Genomic DNA, 11,761 nt, shown 5'->3' on the forward strand with positions numbered 1-11,761 from the left:
TCGGCCTCAGATGGACCTGCTCTACACAAGTACTGGGCACGGATATCCTAGCATTCTGCTTTCCAATGGCCCTAAGAATGGTCACAGAGTCCTTCTCGGCCATAGTACCATCGACCTTGAAGAAGACCTTGATAGATCTTATGAGTTCTCTATAGTCCCCACAGATCACACCTATCCCCCCAGGGCCACCGATCCCCAGCACTGGAGCCAGACCCCGCAACCAAACTCTGGTCTCGTCATTGCCACACAGCATGACGAGAGCCCCCCTTTCCGGGAAGCACCTCTTAAACTGCAGGCACACACCCTCCGCTGAAAGTACCTCGTCAATGATGCGCCCCGGAGCTCCACGGCCACCTCCTACGAGAAGTCTTTCAGGAAAGTTCTCAGGGACCAACCCAAGATTGTGTCCCATCAGAACTTCCATGAATGTGTCGCCCACCTCCTCATCCGTAGAGAGATTGGTATTGGTGCCTGCTCGCTCTGCTTTTCCGCCGAAGAACCGCCCGAGCGCCCTCTCTTCCCACTCTGAATAGAATCGGCGCCTGCAGTTCCCTTCGGCGCTGACTCTCTCTGCTTTATAAATTTCTTCCTTTCATTAGCTGACATCTTGCCCATTTGACTCCTCCATTTACTGTCCTGTAGCCAGGTGCCATCAGCTTTCGTTTGCTCCATCGCAATTTAAAAGGGAGCTTGAGGTTGTAATCAAATTCACATGCTTCAAGGTCTGTGGTTATGGATTCAACCTTCATACCTGCACCACCAACTGCTGCGTCGTCGATGGTAGTTGTGCATGAAGAACAGGTATAGACATCCAACGCCAGGTTGCTGGATGCAACTGCCTGTTGCAATCGTTCCGGATCAATATCTGTTGGGGTTTGTTTTGTGTTTGTATTAGACGCGATATAGGTCCCACGATTACCGAGGAAGTAAAAAGTCCGCCCATTCAGAGCTCCGCATGACCAGGTAATGCTATTTACGCCTGGGGGCGGGGCGCCCAGCCCCCAAGGGCTCCGTTCGCGACGCACAAAGCCATGCATCCCTTACGCACGGGTCGCCTAACACTGTAGGAGTGGGGGCTTCCAGTCAAATTGAAATTGTGTGGCAGACCAGCCGAGACTGGTCATCCCCGGCCTGTCTTTTATATATATATATGTGTATTTTTATAGCTAAATGTTCTGGTGTAGTAACTGTTATTCGGCTTTTTTCTTATTGGTGTCACCTCCAACATGGCTTATTCTGTATTAAAATATTCATCCGATGAATGTTTCTCAGGTGTTTCTTATTTTAATTGCTTATCATGTTCTTATTTATCTCCTTTTTCTTCGTTTTCTGCTTTATCCACTACTGGTTCAAGAGAAGTAGAATGCAATCCGACTTTAATTTTATTATATTATTTGTGGTTGGTTTTTTATGTTTTATGAGGTCCGAATTAAAGTTTTTGGCGGTCTTCTGGCCAGTTAACTTTTACTTTTTAGGTGATTCGTCAATATCTCGGTTGGTATCCACATTTATGTCTCCATTAGTTTTTCCTTGGTTTTGGTAGATTGTGCCTCCATTGAAAGATAATAGTAGGTTGGAAAGTTTTCCAGTGCTCAAAGCATATGTGTGTGTTCTATATGTGTCTGAGTAATGTAACCTAAGAAACTGCAAATTAATTTGAAATCCATATCTGATAAGTAAAATGAATATGATATTATTACAATATGTTTTCTTAGTCTCGTACCAGTCATATTCTCTGAGTGTTTATCACCATACTCAAAAGCTGCACTTCTTAGTATTGCAGTAACTGTAGATTTCTGTAGCAAAGAGATGGTTATATTCAGAAGAGACTCTGTTATTTCCTATTTTCAGTAGATCTTCTACGGCTTAGGCCACATCATTAATTACAAGAAGGAGCAAAGGACTGGCCAGCTATCCTCGTATTGTTATTTGATGAAACCTGCTTTCAGTTTCTGTAAACATTGTCAGACTCTGGGGAAATTTGCGTTTTGTTGTTCTAATCTTATAATGGGGTACGTCATAATTTCTCCCACTCTCTTTCGATTAAAACATACAAGCAAAATCACGGTTGTCAGTTGAGCTTTAACTGTTAATTAATCTATATTTGGTACACTTCAATTTCTGATGCATAAATTGGTTTATTATAATAATGTTATCCATCGATGGTACTAAGCTCCCGGATTCAATTTATCTTGCCGGCTTGCCACCCTATGGTGTTTGTATACTTTGTATACTTTCATAATTTTGTAAACAGCTTTTTACGGCCCTGCTTGCTTCGATGCCATCATCTTTAGCAGCGATAACAGCTCTTACATTCCTTGCTAGTCTTGTCAATGTTAGACGGTTGTTTGTACTCTATTATTTATATTAGTATTTTACAATCTGGACATCTAAAGGACAACTTTAATGAAGTCATCCTATTTGTTAGGAAGAAATATATCTACAGTGCTCTTTTAAAAGGATAAACTTCACTAATCACCAGACACAATTTAGCCAATGTTGCAAGATTATTCCTGATAAGATTGTTTTGTTTCTCAATCTCATGCCAAAACGCAAACATTGTGAGTTCCCGAAATCCAAAATGGCTGGATCGCTCACAACTGTATTAATATCATTGTTCATACTTGGCATGCACCTTTAACTTACCACATATGTTTTTCTCTGAATATTTAAGTGAGTGGTGTATTTATGAATTTTCAAGTTTTTTGAGACTTTCTTGTCCTAACAAAACGTCGGTATATCTAAAAAATGAGTTTTGGTAAATCCTTGCCTCCTTTGCGGGTCTCAACAGTTTGACTTTTAAACCCCTAACACTCTTACATTTCTGAGAAATTCTTGTCTTGTAAGATACATCATCTGCTGCACCGGTTCATCGTCTGAATGATTGTTTATCAAATGTATCATTATCATGTATCAATGTATCAAATCATCATTACCATGAGATTTGAAAAAATAAACTTGAAAAATTTGTGTTGGAGAGATTATTATTATATAAGATAAATAAATAAAAATCTAAAATATAAAAATAATTGTAATAAAAATAAAAAAACTTTAAATACTGTTTCTTAGTAAAGCACATTTTTCTGAGATTGTCAATATCGTTTATTTTGAAAAGAAGCTAGAGGCTATCCCATAACTCCGTGGGCATTCTGTATAATATTGTCTTTGGGTCGAGAAAAACGTATTGAATGGCATGAACATGAGCTTAGTTAAATCTTATTTTGCGAAATTATAGGTTTGTATCAAATAACTATTTTGTAGATTCTTATAATTTGAATGTTATTTGTAACAAATATAGTATTGTTTTTTTATCTATCAAAATGTCAATGTGTTAATTTTAACAGTCTTAGTATAAATTAGTTGTAAATCGTTCAACTCCTCGCTTAATTCAAGGTAACTAACCCAAAATTTTAAAAAGTAGATACCTGAAAGCGCTTCAAAATTGTGCTTTACGTCTGCTATTACATTTTGATACAAAAAGAACACAAATAGGACAAGTTGCTCAGGTAAGGTACGTGACGAATTTCCAACCATAAAATGGGCACCTGGAGCCCCCTAGGCCAATATCTAAAAACCGTGTTTTGATGTGCAAAACTTCACCTTCGTCCGCTTATTTTGGAACAGTCCACGTTAAAATTTATAACTAAATGACACGTTAATTCAAACAAAGTAACACAATTACATGCATTGGTTATGTCAGATAACTTCTTACAGCAGATTACAATCGTCAATAAAATAACTAAAACTACTTGAACTCTTAAGATATTATAAAACTACCAGGTTGTCCAACTAGCTATCAGTCAGGAATTTACAGACGCTATAAAAACATTTTTCAAGGAGAAATAACTTAAGCCTTTTTCTAAATTTTAAATGGTTTGACTTTGTTTTGAGGTGCATAGGGAGTTTGTTAAACAGATTAATTGCATTGTAACCTTTTACTATTCATTTTTTCAAGTAGGAGATTGTGATTTACGGAATCGAACGCCTTGCCTGTGGAGTAGTTTCCTCATCAATAGCGCAGACGATATCATCTATAAGAGCGAACATTTCGCTGGATGTGGATCTATATTTTATAAACCCATGTTGATTTTTACAAATTATTTCATGTTTTCCCAAAAATGTAGATAGACAGAGTGAAACTATTTTTTTAAAGACCTTAGAAATAACTGTCAAAATTGAGATAGGGCGATCGTCTTTGTGGTCATTTTTGTCACCTTTCTTGTATATCGGTCTAACTATTGCAAGTTTTAAAGCATTTGGAAAACATTCTGAAGCGAATGAGAAATTTATGAGGTGGCTGATAGGTTCTGCTAATAGGTCTGCTATATTTTTTAACATTCTAACTGTACCGGCAGAGTTTTTATTTTTTAGATTTGTAATGATAGTAATTATTACTTCTTACTTGATGTTGGATACAGGAAAAATTAAGCTTAAGGCTGTTTTACTAAAATAGCATTTAAAGATAAATTATTTATAGGTATTGAATTGGCATTATCAAAATAATCGTTTAATTTATTGGCAATGTGCAAAGGATCATAAGTCAGTTCACCATCAGTGTCTCTAATACACAACTCTTTGGAGTCTTTTCCCTTCATTCATAGGCCTTTTATTGTTTATCATTTGCCAAATCACTTTTGATTTACAATCGGTGACTCAATTTTACGTAACATTTATTAGACATTTCTCCTTCTATAGCTGCACGGTACTCGCGAGATAGTGTGTCCAAGGGAATCCATGAAGTTTCTGGGCTGTTCCTAAATAATTTCCATTGTGGAAAGTACGATTGTGATGGAATACATTAAGTGGTATACTGGGAGGAATTTTAGGTACGTCTGTTGTGGTAGAAGTTGTACTTGCTACATGGGGTTTAGAAACTACTTTGATGTGCGTTAGAGATGACTCGCTAATAGCGAGATGCAGGAGGTTAGCAAGATGGGACTTGCCCTCTTTGTTGAAGTGCAGCCCATGTTTGGTGTAATTTATACGGTGGACAGATTCTATGCATATAAAGGGAGTATTATTGTGCAGAGCAGCTAGTTTTCTTAAAGTAAGGTTGACTCTAGAAATTTCGGGATTTAGAGAAGGTTAATCGTACCTGAAGGGGACTCCAACCAGGACCACCCTCGGCCCCGCTGACGACCTCAAGAAATCATTCAGCTCCTCCCTTGAACTTAATACAGCACCCATTTACAATGTTATTAGTACCTCCCATCAAAATAATAACATCATTTTTACTCATGGTGGAAGCTTCAATTTTTGCTCTTTTGAGTATTTCATCATACTTAGCGTTAGATTTTACCAAAGTTAATACACATGCACCAACCTTAGCTTTCGTTTCCAACAAACTAGAAACAATGCTACCATGGCTATTGCTAACTATGTTTACATTTTTTTCTCTTATCGTTTACACTCTGGTTTGATTGAGTAAGTTCTTTGTTTGGACTAGTGAATGGTGACCTTAGAGAATTATTCATTTTGTGTTTGTTTTTTAAATCAATAGCTTCGCTACCAGGATTTGATGGAACATCTGGTGGAGACAACGATTCTAGAACTAAAAATGTATTTTTCAAGGGTATATCAGTACATTGAGAATTTGATAAGGCTTTACTTCTCTTGCTATTTGTACCTTTTACGATTTTCCACACTTTACTATAAACCTTTCTTAAATTAAGAGCTATACATTTTTCTTTTTTACAAACTACAGCCTGACTGACGGTTTTCACAGTGGGGGGAGAAATTACATTTGTGGATGTTTGATTGTCATGCAAGACAGTATTTCCCTCAACAGGCTCAGTGCCATAAAGCTGATGGTACCAGTTCAAAAGACTGGCGTGATTACTTGAGCAATAACCAAAAAGTATGACTTTCGTATTTAGTACTACATTGAAACCACACTCAAAGTAGTTATTTTGTTTTTGACAGCGAACTGAAAAGAAATTGTATCCACTAATGCTCAACTTATTAGACAAGAGCAAAGCATGGTTTAGATTAGCGTCATCCAACGAGGCCAGTTTATCTTTAATATCTACAAACAACAAACTCCAGTGTGAGCCCCTACCAGGTTCAATCAATTTAGTATAGTTCTTAGTCCATTCCAGCTTATCATTATTATTTATGAAAAAGAATGCATATTTAAAGGAAGTGAACTCTAAATTGCCCAATTGTTCCTTGAAAACTTCAGTGAAACTATGCCTTAGGATCTAACTGATGGCTGGGCCCAACAGCGCTTTGGAACATAGTGCAGTCATTTAAAGATACAAAGTATGATTGAATAATAGAGTGGTCCAACCATTTATCAGATTGTATTGTTTTAAGCCTGGATTGCAACTTCCCAAGTTCAAATGACATAGAGTTTCTTTTCACCATAATATCGTTGAGTTTGGCAGATAATAGTGTAAGAGACTTTTCTTTGTCTGAAATAATTGAATCTACCTTATTTGCTATGGCGGTAGAAATTGAGTCAACACAATTTTGCAAGGCAGTTTATAGTTTTTCATTTTCTTCATGAAATATTTAACTATATTGCTTTTATAAGTAGCTATATCCCTACGTATAGCCCCTTTCCCTCGACTACAGTGTCCTGACATTGCAGAGACTCAATTTCTCAGCTTTCTTATCCCTTAAAGATTTCTCAAAACGAGCATGCAATATAGATATTTCACAAGTCAAATATTCATTTTTCGGCTCAGCATTTTCTCCTGAGAGACTGTCAATGGTTTTAATCAACTGTTGAACATTTTCAATCAATGAGCTACAGCCAAATTCAGGATTATTAACCATGAACGAGTTTAGCTGAGAGGCTATAGAACTTAAGGAATCTTCCATATCTATGTCAGAAGAACTATTAAAAACAATAGCTGTTTTCAAACACGTCCATAATTACTAATTGTAAGCAACCCAAAACATATTATACTGGTTGTTAAATAATTCATTTAAATATTAATTCCCGTTTTTCCAAATATGTATAAAAGCTAGATGTGTCAGGTGTTGTGGAAAAAAGATATGATTATGAAACTCCAAAATGCTGCCAACTGAGGCAGTCCGGTGAGAGGTGCCTGCAGGACGGAGGCCGCATCCTTTGAAGCAGTACTGTGATGAGAGCAGCGTCGCCAGCTGGCGCGGCGCAGAGCACAAAAATCCATTAAGAGCATGACAATTTCTAGTCGCGAGTTTGGTACACAACTGAGACGAAGGACCGTGCGTCGTCTTAGCCTCCACGACGATTCTCAGCACATTTGCAGGTTATCATCATATCCACTCCCAGCTTAGAAGATGCAGAGTTAGTGACAGTTCCCACATTAATTAACTTACTAGTCGACATTGAAGTTATACAATAAGCAACAAGTATCCGGTCACCACTGATAAGTCCAAAAGAGTATAAATTTTATTTAAACACTCAATATAACAGGAACGATAAATCACACAGCGTATTAATGCAGAACAGGATTGCCCAATAGATAATAGACGTTGAAGCCAGGTGTGCGACCAAATATTTCGGCTACGTAAATACGTACCAATATTGAATGATCTGAAAAGGAAAAGTACGAGTAAGATTTTTTTAATTTCAAAGAAATGAGCCATCAAATAATTTAGGCGGGTAAGCCGGTTTCTACTTTAGTAAAGACGGGCCTAAAATAGAACGCAATTAATGTCTTCCAATACATGATGTTATTTTCGCTATATTTATATTGTCAATAAATTATAATTTAAAATAAACCAATAACAACAATGATCCAATAACAAGTTAATATTGTACGTTATTGACAACAAAAATGAATTGTCACTTATCATATTGTAATTGTTAGAATATAATTTTGTCTTGAAGTAAACAAGAATAAAAAGCATTACAATGGGTTGTAAATAAAAGCCCCAATATTTGAACACAGATGCATTTTTTTATAACCTTTTAATAAAAAAACGAAATAACATAATACTTCTTCATGATATAGCATAAAAGGAAAAGTGATAAGAGTAGTACAAAGGCATAAGAAATAATGAACGTATAAGAAATAAGAATAAAGTGGCTATATGTAATTGAAAATATAAACAGAAATAATAAATAATATAACCATAAAATCTTGCAAATAATAAACATTTTTCTAAACATTACCTAAAAAGATACATACACGCCTTGAAAATGTATTTTAAAATTGTTTTAGGAGTAAATTAACAATAGCAGTGAGACGTAACTCTTTAAATAGTTTGAATAATAAAACGATTTGTGACAATCATTCAAGAATCTATTTGAAATCTCAACTATAAATTACAGCTATCAATGTCAAAAAAAAAAAAAAAAAAACTGTAAAGTACTTGAAGGTCCAAATGTTTGCATACAATTTACGAATATTACATATCTATACAAACTAAGGTCTAAGTTCAGCACTTCATTATGATTTGGATATCATATATATTGAAATAACTCAACATGTAATAGTTTTGTAATTTTTATACTTATTTAAGAGTATTTGTCTTCATTTTGTAATTAAACAATTGCTGTTCAGAGGAGAGCAATACAACAATCCATGTTTAAGTACCAATAAAATACTTAATTTCCCAAATTCCCATTCTTGGTGAGGAGTTGTTAAATTGGTCTATATGTTTTATGATGATGATGATTTGCTCTAAGTTATGTCATTAATAATCATGTTATCCTTAATAGAATAAGGAAATTATAAACTTTGAGATATTGTTGCAGACATTTCAGTAAAATAAACTGATAAGGAATTTAACAATTTTCATTACCTCATATTTTAACACTGAACTAGATTGAAATGACTTATAATGGTTTTAATAACAAATATTTGAATTTACATCTTATTTTTTATTCAAAGAAGTGATATTGTTACTTATTTATGTTGTACCAGTAAGTTGTGATTCATGATCTAGAAACTCTGGAGTTATTTCCTTATCTTCTGAGGCACATTCAATTAATTTAAGCTCCGCTTGGTAATGTTGATGAGCCTGTAGCCACTCTCAATGTACCCTGTGAATGCAGAGGAGTCTCTCCTAAAACAATTCATCTGTACAGTATCTCAGCAGAGTAGTAATTTTAACAAACACCTTAATTTGCTTCGGATAATTTTAAAATTTTATATTGATGAACCTAAAGTGGTTTGAAATTACTACTGTTTACTATTTAAATATGATCAATATCACATTCTAAAATGAGTAATAGTTCCCTTACCATACATCTTTATACCTTATATTTTACTAAGTTAATGTTTAAAAAAACGTAATCTGATACTTATAAATCCTTAAAAGCTGTATTCGATAGTGACAGATCGATATTGAGGCATACAAATACGTAGCTGTGTTATGTTTACATTACAAACATAGTTGTAAAATGAGACACATGTTCGTTGTAATATCCTCCACGGTCTTTATGGAGACATAATACTAAAAAATAATAAAAGAAATAGAAGTACAGGAGATTAGCGATACAAGTATTCTTTATTTTGTATGTGTACGATTTATATGTTTTTATTCTCGAGATTTAACGTTATTGTAAATAACGTCAAATCAAAACGCTGTACAGTTATAATTTATTGAAGTGACTACTTCTTTTGATTGTAGGACTGTAGGTCCACGTCTAGTTTTGACGAGGGTGGCGGGCGTCACTTTTTTGTAGGGTAGGACAGTTAGTCCACGGGTGTCGGCCACGGGTACTTTTAAAAAACTGACCTGGCCGTTAATTAATATTTCTACCTGCACTCATTCTTCATTCTGATCAGTGATGCTTCCACTGTATTCGCACAGCGTACTGCTAAGGCTGTAAATATTAACTACAGTTTACTTAAGCTATCACATATGAAGTAGATTACTAACTGGTACAATATTTAAACAAATTCCACACAGGACTATATTACTATCTGAGTAATACGGCATTATCCTAATGAATCATAAAGATATATAGTAAGTTTGTATTAGGTATTCCTTCTTTTGGTCCATCATGATTATAATACTGTATATGCAAGTAGACATATGTAGTACGCATTAATTTAAATGGATGGTTTATTGTTTTATTAACATTGTTAATGATTAAAACAACGAGGTTATATGTAATATATCACATTTATAGTTGTATCAAACTGCTTTAAATAGGTAGCTGTACGAAGACAGAACATTTTATTGCCTTAAATAGTGGCTCTTGGCCTATAAACCAAAAATTAAACGAAACTTGTCTGCCTACAGAGACATACTAGCTTACATAATAGCGACCGCATGCCGTTAACGGTACGTTAAAAATATCACTCAAACAGCAATTCGATGAAGACCGGATACAAGAGATTTTCTAATTTAAATCTAACTTCCATTTGCTATTCATTGCTATGTGCCGCTACGACATATTTTAAAGTTCGTTAAAGTAGTGATCCAGAAAAGACATGAGATTATATTTTGAGTTACTACCAGTTACCAGTAACTTCGAGCGCAAAGAATTCTTAAATATAATTCTTAAACCCTTATTAGTTTTATTCCCCTTTAAAATAAACCGTTAACCGTTAAACGCTTTAAAATTTGGACTTTAGTTAATAAAAAAACACGAATGCTAAAAGGTTTTTAAACGGTACACGATTATAATTCATGTTAAAACTAGTAGTTCCCTGTAATTTCACACGCAATTTCGTAGGCTTTCTTATGAGCACTTCTGGTTCAAATGAATTATATATCCGACGCCAACGTTGAGATTTCCATGTTCGTACGATCAAGGAAATGTGTCTAAAAGTGTATACTTAGACACTGCAATACCTTGTAATGTATTCCAAGCATAATATATTTTGTGCCTTAGATGATATTGCCTTGTTTCCTCGATTAATAAATACTACATATTATACAAAGGTCTGAGAAGTCTATTTATATCAAAAGTCAACTAAGATGCGTTTTATAACAGTCTTTAAATTTATAGTAAAAGTTATATAGTAATTTTTTCTAGCATATATGCATTACAGTGCTCACCAACCACTGCATATTATTGTGCTCTCATAAAACAATCTTTACACAAAACAGTTGACTAAAGTTAACAGGCCCTTTCAATCTATACTATTATATAACAATCTTGTTCCATTTCCCTGATTTAAAAAAATACTTATCGTTGTTCTGCGTTCGTTGCTTCTGGGCGAAAACGAATCAAATAAAACAAAGACTATTATAACCGTTATAGGAATTCTTAAGTTATAAATGGTGTAACCTACCTGACTTTGTTTTATGAACATAGATTTTGTTTAATTCTTTCTATGGCGATCTTCTTCTGTAGTCTACTGAACAATATTTAGCAGATATAGAGTATGACATCCGCTCAAGTGCGGCAGTGTGAGTACGACGATCGCTTGTCAACCAACTGTCCACCCCTTGAGAAGTAGGTGAACATGGTGTCGAGTTTGGAACTTTAGGTGGGTTAGGAGGTCGTGAATTACTTGGTTTAAACTGTTTCGAGGGTTGCTTAAGGACAGGAAATGGATTGTTTCTTCTTTTGTTTTTTGTTTGTTTTTTACGAGTTTCCAGGTTTCATTTAGATTCTTGCAGACGCATTGTGTAGGTTGGAGTTTCAAACATTCAATTTCAGCTTCTAATACTTCCACTGTTGTTCTTAAAATTTTTATAATTTTATTGTAATGGTCAGGAACTGGGATTGAAAGAGGGAGGGTTTGAATTTCTTGGGTGGTTAGAGAGATTGGGTCGCACTGTACAGCACCGTCATTGGATTTTACAGGTTTTGATGACTCTGATGACTGGGAAGTTGCGGATGCAAAAGTTTCAGATGTGT

Source organism: Homalodisca vitripennis, chromosome X (assembly GCF_021130785.1).
Source record: "Homalodisca vitripennis isolate AUS2020 chromosome X, UT_GWSS_2.1, whole genome shotgun sequence".
NCBI classification, from domain to species: domain Eukaryota; kingdom Metazoa; phylum Arthropoda; class Insecta; order Hemiptera; family Cicadellidae; genus Homalodisca; species Homalodisca vitripennis.